This window comes from Melospiza melodia, chromosome W (genome assembly GCF_035770615.1).
Source record: "Melospiza melodia melodia isolate bMelMel2 chromosome W, bMelMel2.pri, whole genome shotgun sequence".
In the NCBI taxonomy this organism is placed as follows: domain Eukaryota; kingdom Metazoa; phylum Chordata; class Aves; order Passeriformes; family Passerellidae; genus Melospiza; species Melospiza melodia.
In genome coordinates, this window is record NC_086225.1 from 15467598 (window position 1) to 15493354 (window position 25757).

At 44.9% G+C, this 25757-nt stretch overlaps 1 pseudogene; it reads left to right on the forward strand.

Annotated features, from left to right (window-relative positions):
• The window catches only part of LOC134431520 (CBP80/20-dependent translation initiation factor-like), a 184208-nt pseudogene extending 159272 nt beyond the window's left edge, over positions 1–24936 (forward strand).
• Positions 24937–25757: the final 821 nt, after the last annotated feature.

Genomic DNA, 25757 nt, shown 5'->3' on the forward strand with positions numbered 1-25757 from the left:
TTTTTTTAAATTTCTCAGTAGTCAGGACATAATTTCTCTGACATTTTTTAAAATTAAAATACAAGTGAAAACTCCAAAATGAATAATTTGGTAACCTTGGGGTTATAACCTGAGCTGGAAAATAACTCTCTCCTCCATGGGACTGGCTGGATAATAAAGGGATGAACTCTGCAAACTTCCCCAGAGAGTCTGAAAAGACCCAACAAGATCTCGCTGCAGGTTGACTTCAGAGTCACAGACACAGTTGGGCAATTGCCTTACAGAAATGGGTATAGAGATAAATTAGTCATCACTGTCTGGTTAATAAGTGCCTCAGTTATTTTACAAAGCTTTTTCCTGCAGATGTAATTTTTTTGTCCTTTTGTAATGAAACATATAAATAGCTCCTGTCTTGGATCTTCTGTTCATAGAGTTCTGTCATGTAAATAATTTTGCATCTCTTTCTTTAGCAGCTGCTTTACTTTCCTTTATTTCAAAAGAAATACCTCCTATGTGTTGTCCAGGCCACGAGACCAAACTTTGGTATGGTGGCTTCATATCTCTCTGGGTTTCCAGAATACAGCAGCAGGTCAGAGCATTCACAACAGCAAAGCCCTTTGTCTCAGTCAGTAGGAATAAACAGAGATGAAGAAGATAAAGAATAACTTATTTAGTTGCTGGATTTCAAATGTCATGCAACATGCACTGGGAACACACAGTGTTGATAACAAACTTGTCCTGTTCTTTAACTTTCTACTATGTAGTGTCTACTACTTTTAAATACCAAGGAATGGTCACCATGGAGACAGTCAAACAAAATCACATCGGATATCATGCAAGAAGCTCTGTAGCATTGCAGAGAGCACAGAGAAATCCTCTTGTCTCTGAGTGCAATGCATTCTCTTGTACCATACTTTAGAAAGGTTTTTATTTGCTTTTCTTTTTGTCACACACTCCCAACACAAACATCCCTTTTTATATCCTGCCTTTGGGAAACCCTCTTTTTTTTCTCTTTTATTGGGTTGCATGGCCTGGTTTTTGGTGGGGGGGGGGGGGGGTGGGGGTGTAACAGAGGAGGCTTCTGTGAGAAGCTGCTAGAAGCAGAGCCAATCCCTGGTGACTCCAAAGAGGGACATGCTGCTGGCCAAGGCTGGGCCAATTAGAAATGGTGGTAACGCCTCTGTAATAACATGTTTAAAAACAATAAGAAAGGATGTGGGGCAGTTTTAATTATGACTTAAGAAGAGTGAAGTGAGAACATGTTGATGCCTAGAGAGGCTGACCTGGAACAGAGACTAGACAGAGTTAAAGGAATAAAGTAGGTATTTATAAAAAGGCATTTAAAGGATACACCTTGGGCAATACAAGAGCCTGGCTGTGGCTACACCCAAGATGGACCCAAAATGGACACAAGATAGACGACTGGTCATGAATCTTCACACTTTTATAAGTTTTGGTCCATTTACATATTGAGGTTAATTGTCCAATTACAGCTTCAGGTTATGGAGTCCCATCCTCCTTGTTTGCTTTCTTCAATTCGCTATTGCTTATGCTTTTTGGACCTGAGGCTGTAATGGCTGTCCTTGGTTCTCAAGCTGGAAAAGGATTGTTTTGTCTACCTACTGATTTGCAAAAAAAAACCAAACTGCATAACTTTGTAAAAGTTATAAAGCCGGTATGTTTATTACAGCACTGGATGCATGTGGGGATCGTTGTCCCCCTAAAGGACATGTGCACCCCTGAGAACTCCCGATCCTTTTTGTCTCCCTTACTAATTTATATGCATAGAATTTCACAATAGGTTCATACATGTTCATTTTACTGGTTTCCCGTTACACTTGCAGCTAGGTTGTTTTTTTTTTTTTTTATCAGAAAGTACAGAAAGAACTCCTGCGTCATCTTGCCCTGTCTTCTGCAACTTCAGCTTTGGTTTTACACTTGCAGCTAGTTACCCTTGCATCTAGTTTTTTATCAGAAAGTATAGAAAGAACTCCTGGGTCACCCGGCCCTGTCTCCCACAGCCTCAGCCGCAGTCTCCGTCTGTTTCAAGTTCAAGGGGCCCCTCTTATCTCTGTCCTTCGGCTGAAGCAGTATTTTCGAGCATAGGTTTTTTGTGAGAACAGGCAGTCTTGAATGCAGACCAAAACAGTTATGCTTGCAAGCTACAGACTTGATAATTCAAAGTGGCACATTTCACCTAAATCCAAAATGGATTTCTACTCTGAAAAATTTCCACTCTGTTTCACTACCCTGTGAAGAGAACGTACTAACACTTTATATGAAGTTCAGACTCACACACTAAGGCAGTACATAATCTAAAAATATGAAAACTAAAACTTAAGGCATGAGTGTGAGGAGAACAGCATGCAAACACCAAGGTTGGTGAAGAAGGAGGGGGAGGAGGTGCTCCAGCCTGTAGTGAAGACCATGGTGAAGCAGCTGTCCCTCTGCAGCCCATGGTGGTCCACAGCAGTGCAGAGATCCACCCGCAGCCTGTGGAGGATCCCATGCCAGAGCAGGTGGATGTCTAGAGGAGGCTGTAATCCTGTGGGAGATCTGTGGAGAGAGGGGCCCTGATCCCATGCTGGAGCAGCCTGTCTTTGAAAGACTGCACTCCGTGGAAGAGTGACCCATGTTGTAGCAGTTTGAGGGGTACTGCTGCCTGTGGGATGGACTCACGCTGCAGCAGTTCTCAGAGATCTGTTGCTTGTGAGATTGACTCATGTTGGAGAACGTTGCAGAGAACTGTCTCCTGTGGGAGGGACTCCATGGTGCAGCAGGGGAAGGACTCCTCTCCCTGAGCAGCAAGAGAAATAAATGGGTGATTGTCAGGATCTGTCCTAGTGAACAGATGACCTGATGGTTCGTAGGAGTGATCTCAGAGTGCAAAAACCAACACGGTACAAGGGGGTTTGCAGTGATAATCAAAACAAATGCAGTTTTATTGAAACAACCACAGCAAAAATGTGATAGAGGGATTAAGGGAGAGAAAAAGATAGAGAGAAAAGAGAGAGAGAGAGAGGGAGAGGGGATATTGCTACCAACGCAGAGACGAAGTCCTTTGGTCCAGTCCTGTCGAGGATCCGCCTGTTACGCTGGGGAGATCTCAAAGGCTCTAGCTAACTCAGAGGTTTTTATTACTGAAAATTGTGAGGGAGGGGAAACAGATACAATAGGGAACAGATGTAACAGGTAATCTATGTTCTCAGCAGTAAATGAGAGCCATTGTTTTCTTGCTCCAGTGGTCCCAACCTGCAGGCAAACATCTCGCTTTGGTCAGCTTGCCTCCCCCCCACACCTCCCCCGGGTTGAGGGTTTCAGTCCCAGTCCTTGGAAGGAGCAGAGGGGCCTTTTCATGTCTCAGTCCTTGATGAAGAGGCTTCTTACATCTCAGTCTGTCTGTCACGGTGGTTGTAAAACAGGTGAGGGTCTTCTGTGGGAGACCACCTGAAACTCAGGAGAAGTCCAGCCAGGCCGAGAGGTGGGACAGCTTCCAAAGCTGCTATTGTTACAAACGGGGCACGGTGCCTCCTTCTTAGCATACAGCAAGCACACCTGTGAAAACAATAGCTTAACACTGAGCTTTCAGGTCTCAGGGCCCTTGGTGTGTGACTTTTCTCCTTCAGAGCCAGATATTCTAGACAGGGGGGTCTTCTCTTCAGTGGTCTCCCAAGGACAATCGTGAGGCAGATGAGGGAAAATTTGGACAGACTCTCACAGTGATGAACTGACCAAAACCCCCATTCCCTGTCTCCTTGCACCACTCAGGTAGGAGGCAGAGCTGGGAAGGAGGGAGGAGTGGGGGGGAAGGTGTTTTTTTAAGGTCTTGTTTTACTTCTTATTATCCTGCTTTGATTTTGTTAGTAATAAATTCACCTTATATCTCTAATTTGAGCCTGTTTTGCTGTCACAGACATTTTTTTCATAGAAATCCTTTCTTTGGGATTTGTTCATCTTCTGGGAAGCTGAGGCCCCAGAAGAAGAATGTAAACAATTGTTATCGGCTGGTGTGGAATGAAACAGGTGCAGCGGTGATTGGGCTTCTGTGAGTGTTTGGATTTGCTGACCACTCACAGGAGAGTTTGTCCTTGCTTTCTGCTGGACACAGAACTTTGTCATTCTTTCTTTTCTGTGCTATTCTTAGCTTAGCAGCCTCTGCAACTTCTCTCTTTATTCTTTTTAGTATAGTTATAATGTATTATATATCATATATCAATAAATCCAACCTTCTGATCATCAACCAAGATTCTCATCCACTTCTCTCACCCTGAAGACCTCATCAGGTCGCTGTAATATTTTGCCCTTGATATTATTTAGTGAGCCATCTCTCCAGGTCCTTAACTCATGAACCCTTTGTCAAATTTTCTCTCCTCTGTCCAGCTGCAGAGGGTTTAGAGGGAAGTGAGTGAGCAGCTTTTGTGGGTGCCTGGCATCCAGCAAGTGTCAACCCACAACATGTCCCCAGCTGGAGGACTCCCCAGCTCCATAAATCATGTCACTTGGATAATCCTTTGTCATGGCAACCATCAGCTCAGGAGCAGGGTGACCCTTCAATGCCAAGCCTAGGCTGCACTGATCTTTTTCTGGTCTGTCAGGGACCCAGTATTACCATAATTTTGTGAGATCCCAGGGAGTAGCCAGGCCATTAGGATGCTTCTGGCCAGACACTGGTTGTGCTGAAGATAGAGGAATGAACAGGCTGGACAAGTCCACCTGGACCACCAAACCCAGCATGGCCACCAGCATTCATTGTCTTTCTCCTGGATTTCATTTAACCTCTTTGTTCATGCTTTTATTTGATCTTGGTTGTGCATATGGAAAAGAGTCCCCATGTTGGTCCAGGGGGGATGGCAGGCCATGGGAGACTCCATGTCTAGCACAAACCATGACAGATATTGATGGGGTTGGTAATATTTCTACCAGTACCTGCTTTCTGGTGGCTTTGCTGTGTTGAAATTCCAGCTACTCCACGTGTTGAGTAATCTCCCTGCTGTTACTAAAGAGACTGTCTGTCTTCCTTCTCCCCTGTCATTTCAATTTTCTCTTATTTCTCTCTCCAGACAGCCATTGCCTCTCTCATGGTGATGTGGTTTTGCTGATGTAGCCTGTTGTCTCTGTCTTTCTTGCAGAAGGACTTCACCATGTGGGAGGAGTTGCAGCAGCGGGATGTGGAACGCTGGCTGGGGTTCATCACCTTTCTCTGCGAAGTCTTCAGTACCATGAGAAGCAGCACGGGAGAGCCCTTTCGAGTTACTGTCTGCCCCATTTATACCTGCCTCAGGGAGGTAAATGCCTTCAGACTTTGTCCTTCTCCACTGGTGAGCCAAGCTATTACGTTGCAGCTCTGAGGTGCTCATGATTCATAAATGACACTGGAAGTTGCCCAAAGAAGCTATGGCCCCCTGTTACAAAAGGATGTGGAGGTTTAGATAAGTCCTTGACTTTTTCCCAGGCCTCCAGCAGCAGGCAGTAGCTTTATTGAGGCAGCCACCACCCCAAAACCTACTCTCGTTCCCAAGTTCTTTAATAATGGCTGATTCAGTCCATTGTAGAATGAATTATTTATTTAATAGATACAAAACTAACAGACATAAGACTTAAACTAATACCACACAGGAATAAGGACAAAAAGAGAGAATACTAGTAGATATATACAGTGCGAGATTAAAGGTACCTATTAATTTTACAGCTAGTGAAGAAATCATACAACTTAGTATTCCATGTATCTTACCATCCCATTGTTGGTGGGGCACACATCGAGATCCTTTCCCTCAATTCCCAGGAAAGTAACCACGGAATCTGCATCCAAACTCTGGGGAGAAGTCTCAAACAATTGTCAGGGTGTGTGTTTAGAAGGCTTCTACCTCTGTGATAACTCGTGTGTCTTTTATAGTTTGCAAAACAGTGTGTCTCAGTCAAGAATATTTATTTTATCTCTTCCCACATCTGCTCTCCAGACTAAGATGGTGATTTGTAGCTGAGGCCTGAGCCCTTTTGGTGTCAGAGATGACCCCTTGCTGGGCCTTTCAGCCCCTAGGTTATCTCTTTATGCACCAACCATCTGTGGTAGAGAGGGGGAGGACACATCCTGCCACACCCCCGATCCCTGGCAGTGTTCAAGGCCAGGTTAGATGAGGCTTGGAGCAACCTGGTCTAGTCAAAGATGCCCCTGCTCATGGCTGGGGGTTTGGAATGAGATGATCTTTAAGGTCCATTCTAACCTAAGCCATTCTATGATTGTTTGTTTTATGATTCCTAGAGGTTTGCTTTGCTAGCATCAACTCTTCCCACCTCAAAAGTACCTACGCCTGCACAGATGCTTGGCTTTTCCTGCATATTGTGTTTTTGCTAAATAAAGGCATGTGCTCCAAGCAAGACCCTTTGTCCGAGGGTTTGCAAAGCCCAACAGTTGGGATTGCGAACCCAACATTTGAGTTTGCCAGTCCCAGTGTTGCGAAAATCCACACCCAAGGGGCTTAAAAAGCTTCTTAAAGTTGGTGAAGTCCCCTGAATAGATGAGATGGACCGAGGGGAGAGAAGAGCAGAGAAGTAAGGTTCCACATGTCCTTACTCCCCACCTAGTTCAGCACAAATCTAGCCCTGCCACCAGGGTTGGGAACATTTCAGAACCCAAGCTCCAGATGAGTTTGTTTCAGAGCCTGAGAATCTCATGGTTTGAGATGGTGGCGGATATCATGGTGAGGACAAACAGAAAAGGCAACTCAAGGAGGATTTCCCCCCATCCTGTTTTAATGGTGGTTTTGTCTCTTGTTGCTGTCTGTAGAAGACTTTCTCAGAAAAACCTGCCTCATTGCCCAGGGCTGGAGCTGTGAATCTCAAATTGTCAGTAGTGCTTCTGTTGGGCCATAAATATTTTGCTGTAAAATAAGTTCTCTGCTAGACCCTTGCCAAAGGAAGCATAAAGAAACTGCTGACAGTGACTTTTAACATGTATGGGAAGTTTTCTTTGAATGAAAACACATAATAAACATTTTGTCTTCACAGTAATATTGTATGTAGGGCTCACAGATGGTGACTGTAGCAGTGAGAAAGAGTGCAGGCATTGTGATGAGGCCTACATATCCAGAGGAGAAGGTGGGAGAGGGATGCTAAGAATAGCCTAACTTCCCCAAAATCTCTGCTCATGGAGGTATGTGTCACTTTATGGGGAAGATCTAGGCATCCAGCAAAGTCCTCATTTCCCTCTGCTTCCCATCACAGTCATGACACAACCCAGCCCTTATTCTGCCAGGATTTTTCTCTGCCTGCTTCTTAAAAATACATCTCTGTTCCTTAGGAGGACAGCTTTGTCCCTGTGGTGTTGTTTGTCAGAGAAGACTCTTAGCTGACATGGGTGCGCCTGAGTCTTCTGGCGCTCCTGCCCCAAAATGGTTGATTTGAGACTGCTCTCTCCACAGGGTTGTGACCTTGACTCATGCTGTTTCTCTTCCATGGCTCTGCGATAGGCTTTCATCTTGCCATCATTTTTTGCCACCATCAGGTAATTGTGATGCCCAGGGCCAACCCAGGAGATCACAACCACCTATTTTTTAGTAGTGATAGGTGCCAGGCTCTGAGATGGTTGCCAGAACCAAAGTCAGGCTGTAGACTCAGATGAGGAGGAGGTGGTGAGCTCCTCTAGCTTTACCCTGGAGAGGACAAGGATATTTGCACAGACTGGCTCTGCCAGGTGCTCTGTGATAGGGTGAAAATTCCCTAATCATGCAGAGTACTTGTCCTTTGATGAGCTTCATGAAACACATGGGCTGGTGTTCCAGGACAGGAGGGGGTGTTACCATGGCCTATAAGGTTTGGGTCCCCCACTTTCCTCAGGACAGGTTCACTGGGTTTTTCCCCTTCCTGCTAATCAGCACTTATGCCCCTGTGTACAGTTTCATCCCCTTGCCCCTAACTCCTGCCCCCTTGGGCATCCCCCAGCAAAACCCCTCTATGTTGTCCACAATCATGCTTAGCTCTCTGCCTCCATTCACCCATCCTTTGACAATGAATCATTAGCAGAGACAAGATAACATCTCTCCCTCTGCCTGTCCTTTTAGCTCCTCTTGCTTTTTAGTTTCTCTTTTTTTTCCTTTTTTCCTCTTCCTTTTCCTTTACAGCTCTGGCAGACTCAGTCAAAGCTCAGCAAACAAGAGGAAGGGGAAAGCTGCCTGATGAATGAGCCAGGAATGTCTCTTTCCTTTCCCCTGCAAAGCTTCCTCTCTCCAGCTCCTTTCCTTTCCCCACAAATAAAAACTTATTAACACCATAATTAGTTGTGGAACTGGCCCAGGTGGGAAGGAGGATGGCAACAAGGAAATTGGTGCTAGGTGTCTCAGTGAGGAATCTGTGCTGGGGACATGGCTGGGGCATCAGGTGACAATGCAGTATTATTTATTGAGAGGTATGAATGGATTGGTGTAGTGGGTTGACTCTGGCTGGGTGCCAGACGCCCACCAAAGCCGCTCTCTTATTCCCCTCCACAACTGAACAGTGGAGGCTATGCTGTAATTCCAATAATAATTCCATTATGGGAGTACTAATTTAATGGGTTTTCATAGTTTTAAGCCCAGCTGAAAATTAAACACCATAGAGCTGCTTGCTTGCTCAACTGTCCCCCCCTCCCCCCCCCTGCCCTGTGGAATGGGGATAAGAATCAAAGCAAAACTTGTATGCTGGGATAAAAACAGTTTAATAATTGAAAATTAAGCAAAATACAGTAATAATGGTAAATGATAATAATAATGATGATAATCAAAATGGAAAAAAACGTGATGCACAATTCAATTGCTCTTCACCCACTGACTGATGCCAGACTATCCTTCCCAAACCCAGATTGGCTGCAGTCTATATAGTGGGCATGACGTTCTATGGTGTGGAATATCTCTTTGGTCAGTTTGGGTCACCTGTCCCAGCTGTGCTTCCTCCCAGTTTCTTTAGTGAACCTCTTCACTGTCAGAGCATGAGACAAGAAAAAAACCTCCTTGACTTAGGATAATCACAACTTAGTAAAAAAACAAAACATCAGTGTATTATCAACACCATTCTCATTCTGAATCCAAAACAAAGCACTGTAGCAGCTACTGAGAAGAAATTGACTCTATATCATCTGAAACCAGGACAATATCCACCCCTTATTCCATACCATTTATGTCATGCCAAGTTTCACATTTCTCAATATTCCATCACCTTCACTATTTATCTGTTTTGATAAATATACAATACAGACATCATTCCCTTAGTCTATGGAACACCTCTTCAAGTGTTCATAAAATGTCCACCAAAATAAAAAAAAAAAGTTTGTTGAATTCATTTAGTCTGTGACTTTGGTCTTCATCCTTGGTAACAGTCTTTCAAGCAAGAAAGATGATGTGAGGTGTTGGATTGTTGCATGTTGCACATTTGAGTCAGTTCCAATTCCAGTGCTGCTGCACTTGTTCAGTTTTATCAAAGTTCATTCTTCATTGGTGAGAGTGCGAAGATCAGAGAAAAGTCAGGCTCAGATCCTCAGAACATTTGTAGTTAAGATCCATGCCATGAGGTGCTTAGTGAGGTGAAGTGCACGCAGCTGCCATAAAAGTGGCAGTACACAGTGTTGGACAGTTATTAATATAATACAATTTAATTCATTGGCTGTTGTCACCCAAAATCAAATCTCCTTGAGGCACACCCTGGACTTCCCTATCCTCTCACATTACCCACCAAGTGCACCTGGCTCCTTGAGCAAAAGTAATCCCACAGACGGGTTTGCCTTTGCCTGAGGCAGGAATAATGCTGGATGTTTTCCCCAGCATGTTTTTAATGTGCACTACAGGAACTTTATCACTTACAATATATAAAAATTTTGATTGGGCAGGGCCAGCCTTGTTGGCAGATCCTCTGGTATTGACTAACAAGGTGGCCTTTTGTTAAATGTCTATCCCAACATTTCAAGGTCCCAGCACCCATTGCTCTCAGTGTAGTCATTAACAATCCATTACATCATTCAATCTTTCCAGAGGTTGGTGTATGATAGGGAATGTCATACACCCACTCAATACTATGTTCTTAGCCCCAAGTGTCTATGAGGTTGTTTTGTAAATGAGTTACATTATCTGATTCAATTCTTTCTGGAGTACCATGTCACCGTAAGACTTGCTTTTCAAGGCCCAGGATAGTTTTCTGGGTGGTGGCATGGGGCACAGGATATGTTTCCAGCCATCCAGGTTGCTTCCACCATCATAAGCACATGGCACTTGCCATCACAGGTTTGAGGGAATATGATATAGTCAATCTGCCAAGCCTCTCCATACCACAGAGGCTTTACCTGCTTGGCCTGCTTGATTGCAGTACGTTTCACATCAATTGATAACCTGTGTGACAGTGCCCATGGTTAAGTCCAACCCTCAATAATGACCCCACCTATATGTTGCACTTCTTGATGGCCCAAGGTATCATGGGCCCACCGAGCTAGAAATAATTCACCCTTGTGTTGCCAATCCAAATCCAGCTGAGCCACTTCAATCCTAATAGCCTGATTCACCTGCTGGTTGTTCCAATGTTCTTCAGTGGCCCAATGAAGTGACTGCTGGAACCCAGGCTAGCTCTTAGAACTCCGGTGCCACAGCAGGAGTGGGGAACTGCCTTGGTATGGGATTTACCAGAGGCAGAACCTTTAGACCCACTTGCTCTATGGGGCCAGACACAAGCCACGACAGGGACCAGGCAGAGGAGAAAGAAGGCTCTCTGTCTTGAGATTCCACAAGAAAGGGTTTATTCCAGGTGAAGGGATCAGAAACAAAGAGCCCTGGGCACTCCTGTGCAAGGAGTTTTGTACAGATACAAATCAGGGGGTGGATACAAACAGCTAACAAACAGAGAATCCTCAGGGGAGAAGTGAGGGGATTACATCAAGTGTCTGGGGCCAATTGGGGTAGGAGGGTGGAGAGGATGGGTCACATGGGCCAATGGGGCTTCAAGGAATAGGGGAAATCCAAAAGGCTGTTGCAGTCAGGGAAGGTTTGGGAATAAGAGGCTGGGTTGCCTTGACAGGCAGGGAAAGAGCTGGAACAAGGGGCGGGGAATGGTACGAGGGACAGCTTTGAGGGAGGGTAAAACCCAGGGGTAAACCAACTCAGAGAGAACATGAGGGTACAACAGAATGAACCACTTTACAAGGAATCAATAAAATAAATTCAAACTGCAATAGTCCAACTCTCGGGTACATGAGCATTTACATGACGCACCTCCACAACCAAGTTCTCTGCCCTGGCAACAAGATCTTGCCACAGTGCAGCAGCCCAGATGAGTTTACCCCTGTGTTGCTTGTTATTCTGCTTCTATTGCTGCAACCACCCGCAAAGGGCATTTGCCACCATCCATGAGTCAGTATAAAGTATCGACCATTTTTCTTGTTCAGCAATGACTAAGGCCAACTGGATGGCATTCGCCTTTGCAAAATGACTCAATTCACCTTCTCCTTCAGCAGTTTCTGCGACTTGTCATAGGAGACTCCATACAGCTGCTTTCCATCTCCAATGCTTTCCCACAAGACAGGAGGATCCATAAGTGAACAAGGCATATTGCTTCTCACTTTTTGATAATTTATTATATAGTGGGGCCTCTTCAGCATGTGTTATCTCCTCCTCTGGCAGCATTCCAAAACCTTTGCCTACTGACCAGTCCACTTCTAAGATTCCTGGATGACTGGGGTTTCCTATCCAAGCTTGTTGTGTGATCAGTGTGACCCATTTACTCCATGCAACATTAGTTGCGTGATGTATAGAGGAGACCCTCCCTTTGAACATCCAATCCAACACAGGTAAATGGGGTGCCAGACGAAGCTGTGTTTCAGTACCAACCACCTACGAAGTGGCTCAAACATCTTCATAAGCTGCCAGTATCTCTTTTTTGATTGGAATATGGGGGGCTTCAGATCCTCTGTATCCCCTACTCCAAAAACCTAGATGTCGATCTTGAGTCTCCCTTGCCACTTTCTGTCAGAGGCTCCAGGTAGGGCCATTCTCTCCAGCTGCAGTAGAGCACAATTTTTACATCTTGCCCTGTTGAGACTGGCCTGAGGGCTACTGCATGAACTATCTCCTGCTTGATTTGCTCAAAGGCTTGTCGTTGCTCAGGGCCCCATTGGAAATCATTCTTCTTCTGGGCAAATTCCACAACACCTAAAAAAGCTCGTGCTTCTTTCTTGGTAGTTGGTGGAGACATCTCTGTTACTTTATTAATAATCTCTGTCACCGACATCTTTTGTGAAAAATCCTTTCTTTGGGATTTTTCCCTCTTCTTGGAAGCTGAGGCCCCAGAAATAGAATGTAATCAATGGTTATCTGCTGCTGTGGAATGCAACAGGTGCACCTGTGATTGGCCCATGTTGCATGTGTACAATTAAGGGCCAATCAGAGACTGAGCTCTCTCTGGGACAGAATCAGAGAGAGCTCCTTTGTTTATTCATTCCTTTTCTATTCTTAGCTTAGCAAGCTTCTGAACTTCTCTCTCTATTCCTATTAGCATAGTAATAATGTAACATATATCATATAATAATAAATCCAGCCTTCTGATCATGAAGTCAAGATTCTCGTCTATCTCTTCACTCCTGCAACCCTTGCAAGCCCTGTAACAAATCTCCATTCGGATCTGCTGATGTCCATTCTTCCATTTTATCCTGAAAACTGGATCTCCTGTGCATGTCCCTTTACCTTACTTTGTTTTATAGCAAACCAGGCTTTTAGAAGGATTAGTTTTATTTTCTTCTCTTTCTCAAAAACTTCTGCTGTATTGCCCCATATAATGATATCATGAAAGTATTGGAGGTGTTCTGGAGCTCCACCCTCTTCCAGTGTAGTCTGTATCAGTCCATAGCAGATGGTCAGGCTGTGTTTCCACCCCTGGGGCAGTTGATTCCAGGTGCACTGGACACCCATCCAAGGAAAACTAAGCTGTGATCTGCACTCTGCTGGCAAAGGGATTGAGAAAAACACATTAGTGATATGAATTATGGCACTACTTTGCTGCCTTTGACTTCAGTTCATATTGAAGTTCCAACATGTCTAGTATGGCAGCACTCAGAGGTGGCACAACCTCATTTAGACCACAAGAGTCTACTGTCAGCCTCCCTTCTCTGTTAGAATTTTGCACTGGCCATATGGGGCGGTTAAAGAGTGAGCAGGTCCTACTGATCACTCCTTGGCTCTCCAGGTGATGAATTAGTTCATGGATAGGAATTGCAGAGTCTTGATTTGTGCAGTATTGCCTCCGATGCAGTGTTGGTGATAGCAATTGGCACCTGCTGTTCTTTAACCTTCAGCAACCCCACAACAAAGGGATCATTTGAAAGACCAGGCAAGGTAGACAGTTGTTCAGTGTCCTCCATCTCCATGGCAGCTATAACAATAGCCCACCAATACCCTTTTGGATCCTTTCAAATATCCTCTCCTGAGATAGACTATGCCAAGGATTCATGGAGCCTCTGGTCCAGTCACAAGGGGGTGTTTGTGCCACTCATTCCCAATCAGGCTGATTTCAGCCTCCAATAGAGTCAGCTGTTGGGATCCCCCTGTCACTCCAGAAATACAAATGGATTCTGCCCCTGCATAGCTTTATGGCATTAGGGTACACTGCACCAGTGTCTATTAATGCCTTGTAGTCCTCTGGGGCTGCTGTGCCAGGCCATTGAATCCACACATTTCAGTAAACCCAGTAATGCCTCTCCTCCACCTAGCTGGAGGCAGGGCCCCTCTAATACTGATCACAAGGTTCCCTGCTAAGATCTTCTAGAAATGGACTATAACTTCTCTCCACAGAGTCAGGAGTATGACCAGACCTTCCATTCTGCCTGGAAAACTGTCCGCTGGAGACTGGAGCAGCAACTTTACTGGAAAAAAAAAATTGTGGCTGTTTTCCCTGCAATTACCTCACCCGTGTATCTAGGATTGAGGGGGTTGTTCGTCCCACTTCCTCATATCCTCTCTGTGGTCCTGTAGGTAAAGCCACAGAGTAGCCCATGGTGTATACCTTCTATATCCTCTCTCTTGAGCAAGAGGATGCCTGCTGTCAGTTGCTGAAATATGGACCCATACAGGTAGGGAATAGAACATATCCTCTCTGAATTGCTGGAACTCCAGAGTCAGTTTATCTCACAGCTTCTCCACAGCCTCAACAACACAGGAAGGTATACTGTCTTCGTATTCCCAGAGCTGCCAAATCGTATCACCCACTGTTGGTGGTGTGTGGTATTTTCAGGGTCCCCCATGGCAGGAAGGAAATGATGAATCTGACTCCATGTTCTTAGAAGGCTTATATTATATTATATTATATTATATTATATTATATTATACTATACTATACTATACTATACTAAAACTATACTAAAGAATAGAGAAAGGATACTTACAGAAGGCTTAGCAAGATACTAATGAAAAACCCGTGACTCTCCAGAGCCTTGACACAGCTGGACTGTGATTCGTCATTAAGTAAAAAACAATTCACATGTTGGATAAACAATCTCCAACCACATTTCAAAGCAGCAAAACACAGGAGAAGCAATCAGATAATTATAGTTTTAATTTTTGTCTGAGGCTTCTCAGCTTCCCAGGAGAAGAAATCCTGGCAAAGGGATTTTTCAGAAAATATGACAGTGACAGTGGTGCATCATCTTTCCAGAGTAATATTTTCAAGGGGTTTCATGCACTGTTGGTGCACTCCATAAATTTCTGCCACATGGGTCACTGACATAAGACATCATCTGGATCCATGGGGAGCTGCGCATTGTCCAAGTCAAAATAGATAATATCTTCCATGGCAAATTCCCTCAGGTATTGAATACCTTTATTGCAGTCCATTTGCCTGAGTGACATGGAATATCATTTCTATAGGGATACCTTGCCCTCACACTTGATAAGAGTCACCTCCAGAGACTAAAGACTTGTGTCTTTTCTCCCATTGCTTTGTCCGTGTCTGGTTCCTTAGGAAGTGATCCCAGCTACTCGGCTTCCTTACCCTCTAATTTCACACTGTTGACCCTGTTGTCCCAGCACCAGAGCAGCCAGGCGGTAATATGCTCACATGGATGACAGCTGAAATCTTCTTCTATTTCCTGCAGCTCACTCAGGGATAGGGATAGAGTGGTGGTTGTCTCTTCTGTATCCTCTTCTAGTTCCTGTGATGGCCGTGATGATGACCCTGAAAATTACCCTTGTGATGGTTCTGCTTCATCGTCCTCTTTGCTTTCCTCGTCCTCCTTGACTGTCTTTGCTGAAGCTTTTTTACAGGGTGACTTTTGTGTACATTTCTTCTGCTTCTGTACAGGGGCAACTGACAACCAGCACATGTTGATTTGCAGTTTCAGTGGCTTCAGTGGCATGGGTATAGTGTGTTTGCATCAAAATATTTTAAGTAAATATGAATTAGATTGCACATGATGAATGCAATTGGTTGAGTTCAGGTTTGTGGTCATAAAAGTGCTAGTACTTCTTTCATTACATTTTCTCTCCCCTGTCAATTTGTGGCATGAGAGTGGCTTTGGTGAGTGTCTGGCATTCAGTCTTGGTCAGCTTACCACAGGCATGGACTTCGACTATGATTCCCAGTGATGCCGAATTTTGCCCCAAAAGGCAAGAATAACTGCTTAAGAGACTCAGTCTAAGTCAGATAAGCAGGAGGTATTTTATTACGACGCGTCGGAGAAATCACAAAATGGATTTCTAAATTATGTACAGCAAAAGCGGGTTTTTATACAATTTTAAACAGGGATTACATCATTTATTACATGCATATTCATAGGCAGGCGGGGTCTTCGTGAATTCCTGGTCTTCCTTAGTTAAATTTTAAGCTTTTCCTAATTTGGATTTCTTCCTGTTATCTTTGGCGTGTTTTTCCATGGCTTGGCTGAAGTTACTGTTGTACTTGGCTTGATCCTAACGGCTTGGCAGGTCACTTTAACTTATTGGCTTGATTCTAACGGCTTGGCAGGTCACTTTAACTTATTGGCTTCCACTTCTGTTTCTTCAAATATTCTAATTCCAAAGTTTCTTCTGTGAGTGTATTTTAGATTATTTATTAACGTATCTAGATATCTGATCAAAGTTCTTCCTAATAGTGTATTTAAGGTTATTTATTAACTTCTGCGATTCCCTTGATATACTTTTAAGTGTCTTTTAATTCTTTTATTTCTCAAAAACTATATTTCATTATAATAAATGGCTTCATTCCCCCCTTTTCTTTTAACTTACGAAGTCTTTCGTCAATTTCTAACCATGTAGGGCGCTGATACGCTCGTACAATAGCCCAAGTTTTAAACTCTTTAGCCATTCATTGATTCTTAGCTCTTCTTCCTTTAACTTGTGGACTCCTTTTCGAATATCCCTAATCTTGCTGTGAACCAAAACAAAATGATCAGAGAGACTCATGCAACACATTCCTATGCAACACATTTTTCAAACTCCAACTGCAGCAATGAAATGCATCTCGTGTAGCTTTCACTTCTTTTCTCCCTTCCGTTTTGAGTTTTGCTGTTCCCCACTCTCCTACCCTCAATCTCTGAAGGTTCTCAATGCACTGATCTAATGCTTGGTCAGGATCCCCCTCAAAGGGCCCTACCACAGATGTTTGGGTCAGTGGGACTTGTTGTCTACACCGGGCAGCTACAATGTGAGAATTTCTCTTTATTTCTAGTCCCTTTAGTTCATGATTCAAACGCCACCTCACAAAAGCAGTAATTATCTGTTCTGCACTTTCATACAACTTAAGCCCCTCCCTTCCTGGCAAACCTGTAAGTTTACTTAACGCTCTAATCCAATTACGTTCTCTTACCCATTGGCTACGACACCTCCAACACCAAATTTGCCACACAAGTGCTTGATCATACCAGTAAGTATACCCGCACCCAGCACACTTTAGAGCAACCCAAGCCCAGCAAAACATATTACTACAAGCACAACAGGTTGTACTACTCAGTGGTATGGATTCATCAAATTGCGTGGTAAGAACCCAGTTTATCCAATTCTGTGGTGGGTCTGTTAGGGCTCTGGCAGCTGGTTGTCGTGGGTTGACAGCCTTTATCCCAATATCGTGTGTTGTGTCTGGCAGCTGTGCCTTTTCTCTCTTCCCCCCCCCCCCCCGGCCGTCTTGCTGCGGCGGGGCGGGGAAGAGAGGGGGGGAGTGTTTGACCAGGCCTTTTTGGCTTTTGGCTTTTTGCTGCTTGGCTTGGCTAGCCGCTTTGCTTGCTTGCTTTCTGCTTTTTGCGCTGTTTTTTTTTCTTTTCTTTTGTTCCCTCTTTCTTACCCTCCCCTGAAGATACTGGACCGGCTCCGGACCTGACCTGAGACGTCCAGGACACCTGGAGCTTGCAAGAGAAGCCTGGCGCCCTCACCATACACAGTCTGTTTCTTTCCTTTTCTTGTGTTGGGGAGTGTTCTTTTGTTACTTGTAAATAAATAGGTTTTGTTTTCCACTTTGCTCCTCCGAGAAATTCCTTCCCGAACCCGGTGTTGGGGGAGGGGTGGTTGGAGGTTTGTTTTGTTTGGGGGGCTCCCTTTTGGAGATTTCCCCTAATTTGTCCTAAACCAGGACAATATATTTTTTGGTGCATTGGCCGGGAAACGGAGGCCAAAAAACAGTGGGAAAAAAACCTATAACAATAATATTTTGGTTTTGGCTATTTTGGTGGGCATATTGGTGATTCATAATGTCATTTGGAGTGGAAGCTTGCCGGTATTTCTGGTCCCTAGGGGTTTTTGAAGTTTTAATACTTTTGTGGTCCCTGGGGTTATTTCCTTACCCAAAAATAGCTCTGATGTTGTCCCTATTAAGTAGCTTTTGTAAGCGGGGGGCACTAACCAGAATAGTCATTGTGCTGGTCTTATGTGTGATGATGTGTCGGATAAAAATGCTGGACTTTATTTCAGGAATGTATGGATTGTTGTTGTGGTTGTTTACTCAGTTTGTTTGGGGAGAAGAAGGGGAAGGGGCTTTTCAGCCTTTGTCCTCCTTCTTGTCCTCCAAATTGTTGACATCTCTATTAGAAAATACTGAATTTCCCCTGAGTTTGAAAGAAACCATCTTTCTGGCATTTAATTTATTAAGCCTTTTCTATACTGTCTGGAGTGTGTATAAAATGAAGACAGAGATTTCTAGAGGGGTTAGAGACACTCCTGACTTAGGAGTAAAACAAAGCAGGAAAAATCTTGACTGGAGTGGGAAATGGGAGGACATGGGCCAGACTTTAAAGGAATTTTCCGATCCTATAGACTGGGACTTTCCATCTGATCAAATTCAGGATCCAGTCGAGGTGGCAAAGTATTTGAGGGAGAAGTGCCATGGTAATACTAAGGAGGAAAGGGTTACTGCAGTGAGCTGGGCCTTGGTGTTTGTTTACCGTACTCTGCTAGATACTGTGGAGCAGCAGATAGCAGAAAGGGAACAGGGAGATAAGTTAGTTACTATCCCAGTGACCCAGGCTGCAGCTAACATCCCAGGCTCCAGGCTAGCAGCTGAATCAGACAATAGGCCCCAAACCATGGCTGTTGCAGCTAATACAAGAGGTGGAAAATGTAAAGGCAAGACTGATCGAAAGGTGGAGGATGATGATGATGATGCAGGAGAAGGACCCTCACCAAAATCAGAGGCCACATCAAGGGGCACAGAATCTGGAGCTAATATTGACTCCTTTTCTCTGAAGGACCTCAGAGGCCTAAGAAAGGATTACAGACGACAACCTGACGAATCTATAATTAGTTGGTTAGTCCGCCTTTGGGATGCTGCAGGGGAGGTTACGATTTTGGATGGTACTGAAGCGAGGCATTTGGGATCCCTGTCACATGATCCTGTCATCGATCAAGGTATGATGAGGGGGGCTAACCCTCACAGCCTCTGGGAATGGGTCCTAAGAAGCGTAGCAGAACGATACCTGTGTACGGATGATCTCTATATGCAGCAGACACGGTGGAAGACCATAGAACAGGGGATCCAACGCCTGAGAGAGATGGCGGTGGCAGAGCTCATTTTCTCAGATGATACAACAACTAGGAATCCGGACCTGGTACCATGCACACCTGTAATGTGGAGGAAACTTGTGCGACTTGGGCCACCTGAATACGCTTCTGCCCTAGCAATAATGAAGCGGGATGATACATATGAGACTGTGCTCGATATGGCAAAGAAGCTTCGAGCGTATGCAGATGCTGTGCATGGCCCAACTCATGCCAGAATTGCAGCAGTGGAAACCCGACTGCAGAAACTAGAGGACAAAATAGAGGAGAATCATAAGAAACTCCGGGAAGAGATTAAGGAGGACCTTATTCAAATCTCAGCTGTACAAATTAGAGGCCCTGGTGTCCAACACTGGCGCTCCTTTGATGGGGAGAGAAGGTACATCCCACGGGCTGAGTTATGGGCTTTTCTGCGTGAGTCTGGAGAAGACATGAGGAGATGGGACGGAAAACCCACCGCTGCTTTGGCACAACGGGTGCGTGATTTGAAGAAAAGAGAAAGTATCACCAAAAGGATAGCAGCTCCGGTCGCTCGTAGCCGAGATGTTAAGTATGCTGATGACGATGACATGTCCGATCCCCTTGAAGGAACTTCTAAGGCATATGCCCAAGGAAAGAAGGACAATCTGGCTTAGAGGGGCCCTGCCTCCAGCCAGGAAGAGGCACAGGAGAACCGGGTTTTCTGGAAGGTGTGGATCAGATGGCCTGGCACATCAGAGCCACAAGACTATGAAGCATTGGTTGACACTGGATCACAGTGTACCTTAATGCCATCGGAACACGTGGGGACAGAACCTGTTTCCATTGCTGGAGTGACGGGGGGATCACAACAGTTGACTTTGTTGGAAGCTGAGGTGAGCTTGACTGGGAAGGAGTGGCAGGAACATCCGATTGTGACTGGTCCAGAGGCTCCGTGTATTTTGGGCATAGACTTCCTCCGGAATGGCTATTACAAAGATCCTAAGGGATTCAGGTGGGCTTTTGGAATAGCTGCAGTGGAGATAGAGGGTATTAAACAATTGAATACCTTGTCTGGACTATCAGAGAACCCATCTGCAGTAGGACTCTTGAAGGTAGAGGAACAACGAGTGCCAATTGCCACCTCAACAGTGCACCGCAGGCAGTACCGGACGAATCGAGATGCCGTGATCCCCATCCACAAAATGATCCGAGAGCTGGAGAGCCAAGGGGTGGTCAGTAAAACCCACTCAGCCTTCAACAGCCCTATCTGGCCTGTGCGATCTTGTGTAATAAAATGGCTTTGCTTGCATAGCATGGTACGTGTCTCTCAATTCCTGTGTCAGTATTTTATCTACTAGAACAATTGTGTTTTTAGCAAAATACATGAAACAGCATCTTTGTGTGTGTAACAAAGTCATAAAGATAAAAACAGTGGAAAATAGGTATTTCTGATCCCTTTTTCAGGGTCCTTGCTAATGGTTTCTGTTACTGAGCTTGCAAGGGTTTTTCAGGGGTGAAGAGAGAGACAAGAATCTTGACTCCATGATCAGAAGGCTGGATTTATTATTATATGATATATGTTACATTATCACTATACTAATAGGAATAGAGCGAAAAGTTCAGAAGCTGCTAAGCTAAGAATAGAAAAAGGAATGAATCAACAAAGGAGCTCTCTCTGATTCTCCCTGAGAGAGCTCAGTCTCTGACTGGCCCTTAATTGTACACATGCAACATGGGCCAATCACAGGTGCACCTGTTGCATTCCACAGCAGCAGATAATCATTGTTTGCATTCTCTTTCTGGGGCCTCGGCTTCCCAAAAGAGGGAAAAATCCTAAAGAAAGGATTTTTCACAAAAGATGACTGTGACAGGTTTCAAGGTTTGTGGGGTGAGATGCTTAGCTCCTATGCTTTGCCATTGTCAGGAAGAGGCATTGACCCTCACTGTACACCCTTGTGCTGGTTTGCAAGTAATCCAGTGTGAGAAATGAACCCCACACAAATACCTTGAGAGAGATTTCAGGTCAGTGTTAAAATTTATAGAAAGATTACAATGAATGCAATGATACAGAAAAACTGGCTTAAAAACACTAAGAGTGCAACCTGGCACCCTGTTGGTCAGGGTGGTGATTGCAGTCTGATTAGGTGGTGGTTGCAGTGCTGTTGAAGTGATGGTCGCAGTCTTGCCAAATGCAGTGGTCCTGTGGAAGGTCTGGTCCTCCAGTGGAAGTTCAGGTCCTATGGAGCTGTCCAGTGGTGGTGGTGTCCAGTCCTCAAACCCCCAGATTATATACCCCCAAGTCGAGGCAGGAATGCTCAGTACCTCCTCCAGGGCAGGGAGTTTCGTAATGGAATGATGTAATCCTGTGAGTCATAGGATATTTTGGGGAGTCTTTGATGGGCATTGCAGCTGGCTGCTGAGCCATTATGGCCCATTAGCAGAGATGGTGCCTTCAGGATGGGTGTAACCGTGTTGATACTCCCCTGGAGGGAGTTATCACTGCTGGGTCGTTTGTGAAGATAAAGAAACACTACCCCATCTGGCAGGGTTTGCCTCATCCAGATTGTAGCCTGAGGGATTGGGTGTGCCCTGGGTAGCTACTGTGAACAACCAATCATTAACAGCTTATCAGAAATTATGTAGATGTCCCTAGAATACAGTTTGGTTGCACCCATATTGGCACCCTTTTTCCTGTAACTACGACAACCCTGAGTCTGAACCACTAAGTGAGCATCTTCCTTCGCCATCCCATGCCATGCCCAACAACATTTCGGGTCTCTATTGAAAGTTGCTGGTGCTTACAAGCTCGTGTTTATAATGCAAAGTTAATGGACAGCAGAGTAGGATTGGAGTCACTACACTTAAGACACCATAGTTTTGTTGGCACTCATTGCACTTGCATCACTATAGAATCTGTCTAGAGGGAGCCGTGTTACAGTGTATTGGATGTAATGCTTTGCCATCAGGTAATTTTGTGTCTGTTATAAGTGGCCTCACAGGGATGAAAAGGTTCAGTGAGGGGGGAATGCCTCTGGGGCAGAGTGCTTCCCTTCCAAATAAAAAATGCTGTTGTCTGATGGCTGCATTTAGTCACTGTGTATGTGAAACTAGTGTGTTTTCTCATTGCCTGTTGTGGAATTAAAAAAGCTATGTAACGTAATGTATTGGGTCTGATGGAGGTAAAGTTCACAGCGCTGTGCTTTGCACTGGTAGCTGGACGAGTGTTGATAACCAGTGTTTTGGCCACTGATGAGCAATGCTGTCCCTCTGACATTCCTTCTCCCATCAAAGGGGATGGGAGTGGGCAAGATCCTGGGAGGGGACACAACCAGGCCAGCTGACCCAAATTAGCCAAAGGGATATTACAAACCATATGACATCAGCTCAGATATATAAGCTAAGGGAGAGAGGAGGAAGGGGTAGCATTCATGAGTTTTCAATGTTTGCCTTCTGAAGGAACTGTTATGCATGCCAAAGTAGAGACTGACTTTTTTTCCTCTTTAGCTCTTGCATGCACAGATCTCCACTCATTTCTTTCTTTTACTGTAATAAAACTGCCTTATCTTACCCTGCTGGTTGTTCTCCATCTTATTGTCTCCCCTGTCCCAGTGGGAAAGGGAGTGATAGAGCAACCGAGTGGGCACCTGGCACCCAGCCAAGGTCAACCCACTACACCTAAATAATTTGATTTTGAAAGCTGTTAATCTAAAGTCTACATTCTGTCCTGCTTGCTTGCTCTCAGCAGTGGGTAGGCTGGTGATACCCTTTACCCTGCATTTTGTCACTGTTTATCTTAATTTTCTGTGTTGATTATATCTTTCCTCCTCCCTTTTCTGATTTTATGTCCTTTCCTCCTGGAACTGGCAAAAGTCAAGCTGGATGAAGAGATGAAAGGAAGGTTGTAAGAGAGGAAGAGGAGGTCATGCATTTCTCACCACCTCTCTCTTCTCTTTTGCAGTTGTTACAATCTCAGGATGTGAAGGAAGATGCTGTGCTTTGCTGCTCCATGGAGGTAGGGAAGCACCTGCACCACCTGCCCCAGTCCTCACTGCTCTGCTGCTTCTGTCCTTGGCCACATACATGTCAAGCAGCTATTAGATGTTTCCAAACCCAAACAGCTGTGTTGCCCCTTTGCATTATGGAATCACCAAATGGTTTGGGTTGGAAGGGACCTTTAAAGAGCATCTAATCCAACCCCCTACCATGGGCAGGGACATCTTCAAATAGATCAGATTGCTCAGAGTTCTGTCCAACATGACCTTAAAACCTGAACCTGTTTCCAGGAATAGCTCGTCCACAGCTTCTCTGGGCAACCTGTGCCAGTGCCTCACCACCTTCACAGGAAATAATTTTTTCCCAATATCTAATCTAAACCTGCCCTCTGTCAGCTTGAAACCATTGCCCCTTGTCCTATCTCTACATGCCCTTGTTCAAAGTCCCTCTCCAGCTCTCCTGTATCCCCTTTAGATAATGGAAAGTGCTCTAAGGTCTCCCTGGTGCTTTCTCTTCTCCAGGCTGAACAACCTCAACTCTCTCAGCCTGTCCTCTTAGGAGAGCTGCTCCAGTCCTCTGACCACTTTTGTGGCATCCTCTGGACCTTCTTTAACAAGCCCATGTCTTTCCTGTCCTGTGGACCTCAGAGCTGGATGCAGTACTCCAGTTGGGGTTTCATGAGAGCGGAGTAGATAAAAGACACTACTGTGAGATAAGAGATGGCCCTTGAGATTCTATCACTGGACTTGTGATGCATGTACATGGATGCAAAAGGTTTGGTAGCCAGAGTCCCATCACAAAATTATGTCATCCTGGTTCCTTTGAATCTCACCCTGCACTTATTTTTTAAGCACAAAAACACCTGTATTGGAGAAAAAACTGCCCCATGGGTCACACAGACAAGTTTGTTTAGCTCAGCAGCATATTTGCAGGGAAATGCTGGTATAAATATGGAAGAGTTTCATTAGTATCTTTTTTGGGAATTGATTTGCCTGTGAGGATGGATGCTTTCCTTGCAGAGAGTGATTGAAATTATAGCCCAAATGGTTGAAATTCAGCAAAGTGACAAGCAACTGAGGAGAAGGGTTTGAATTTTTAAGGTGAAGACTTTGAGGAGCTCTGCATTCAAGACCCACTAATCTTCCATGATGGTGGACTCACTGCCGTCCAGTCCCAGCTTGGACCTTCTCTGTGGAACCACCTAAGGCATATGCTGCTCCACGGAGGCTCTCCAAGGAGTAATTGTTTAAGAAAAACCCCTTGGCTGTCCTCAGTGAAGTAGCATGACAGGTATAAATGCAGATCTTGTCAGGGTGGGATTTGTTATGCATACAGGAGGGCTCTGCTTATTACAATTAATGACTGGGAGTTACTGTGAGCTGTGAATCAGCAAGTAAATGAAGGGCCAGGTAGAAGACAAGAAAAACACATCACAGCCTGCAATTTGTTTTGACAATAGCATGATTTTTAGGTGGGATTACTTTTTTTTTCAAAAGCAATCTTCCTTTTATATCAGCAGTAGCTGGACCATTTGCTCCTCTAGCAGCCCAGTGCAGATGCTTTTCAAAACCTTGCCCTTCATGCTCTTGGAGCTTTCTGCCACATGGATTTGGTTTTCAAAAGTCATAATGCCTTATAACCTTGCCTGATGGCTCTACCCCACCAAGCAGGGAAGAATTGGAGGGATGGAGCCTGTTTGTAAAAGCCAGTGGAGTGTCTGAATATTATAGAATGATAGAATCATAGAATGTCTCAGCTTGGGACACACAAGGATCAATAAGCCATGGCTGACCCCTTCTTCTCCTGACAGCTGCAGAGCAGCGGCCGGTTACTGGAGGAGCAGCTGCCCGAGATGATGACAGAGCTGCTGGCGATAGCACGTGACAAGATGCTGTGTCCCTCCGAGTCCATGCTGACACGGTCCCTGCTGCTGGAAGTCATTGAGCTGCATGCCAACTGCTGGAACCCCCTGATGCCCACCATCATTCAGTACTACAACAAGACCATCCAAAAACTGACAGCCTGAGGGGCAGGACAAGGTGGGGTGGGAAGGAACAGGAAGAAGACATGCACCTTGACGAGATCTGGCAAAAGCTTTTCTGATTTAAATTCCCCAGAAGAGCAACCCCCAGCATGCTTGAGAATACATTCATGGGATGGGGATGGAGAAGTATGTTTCTTTTTCAGCTGCGTCAGGTTTCTTTTTCTGAACTCATTGCTCAAGAAGCAGCAACATGCCCACCAGGTTATTGTTTGACTTTCAAAAGAAGACAGAGAATTTGGAAATGAAAAAACACAAACAACTAATCCAAGTGGGGGCTATTATTGTTTTTTGCTGTCCTCCTGCCTTGCCCTTGGCCAAGTGGCAGGAAACAGCAGGCAGCAGATGTCTTGGGAGGACAAAGCTAGATACACACTATACTAGACACTCATAAGTGATGGCTTTTGTCCAGAGGGTCTTGTGCTAGATTCCCATCCTGTCTTTGACTTTCTGTGTGCCCCTCCACTTACTTGCCACCCCTTTGAAAGTGGATTGGAGAGCGGGATGACTTTCTTATTTGCACTGGGTTTTTTTTTTCCTTTATTATTTGTGATTTCTTCTTGTTTAACTGTATCATCGAATGAACAATTGTAAGCAGCTCAGAGATGAGGAAAGCAACGCCTTCCCAAAAGCTTACTAATGGTTTATGTGAGGATTCTGCAGCAGGACTATTTTAAAGGAGCCCAAATGCCACTGCAGAAGTAACATAGCCATCATCAGCTTGCCAGTAATCTTCTCGATGGATTGAGAATCATGTCCTCTGAGCTGGGAGCTCTAAGAAACAGGGAATTCTGTGGCCCTTGCTT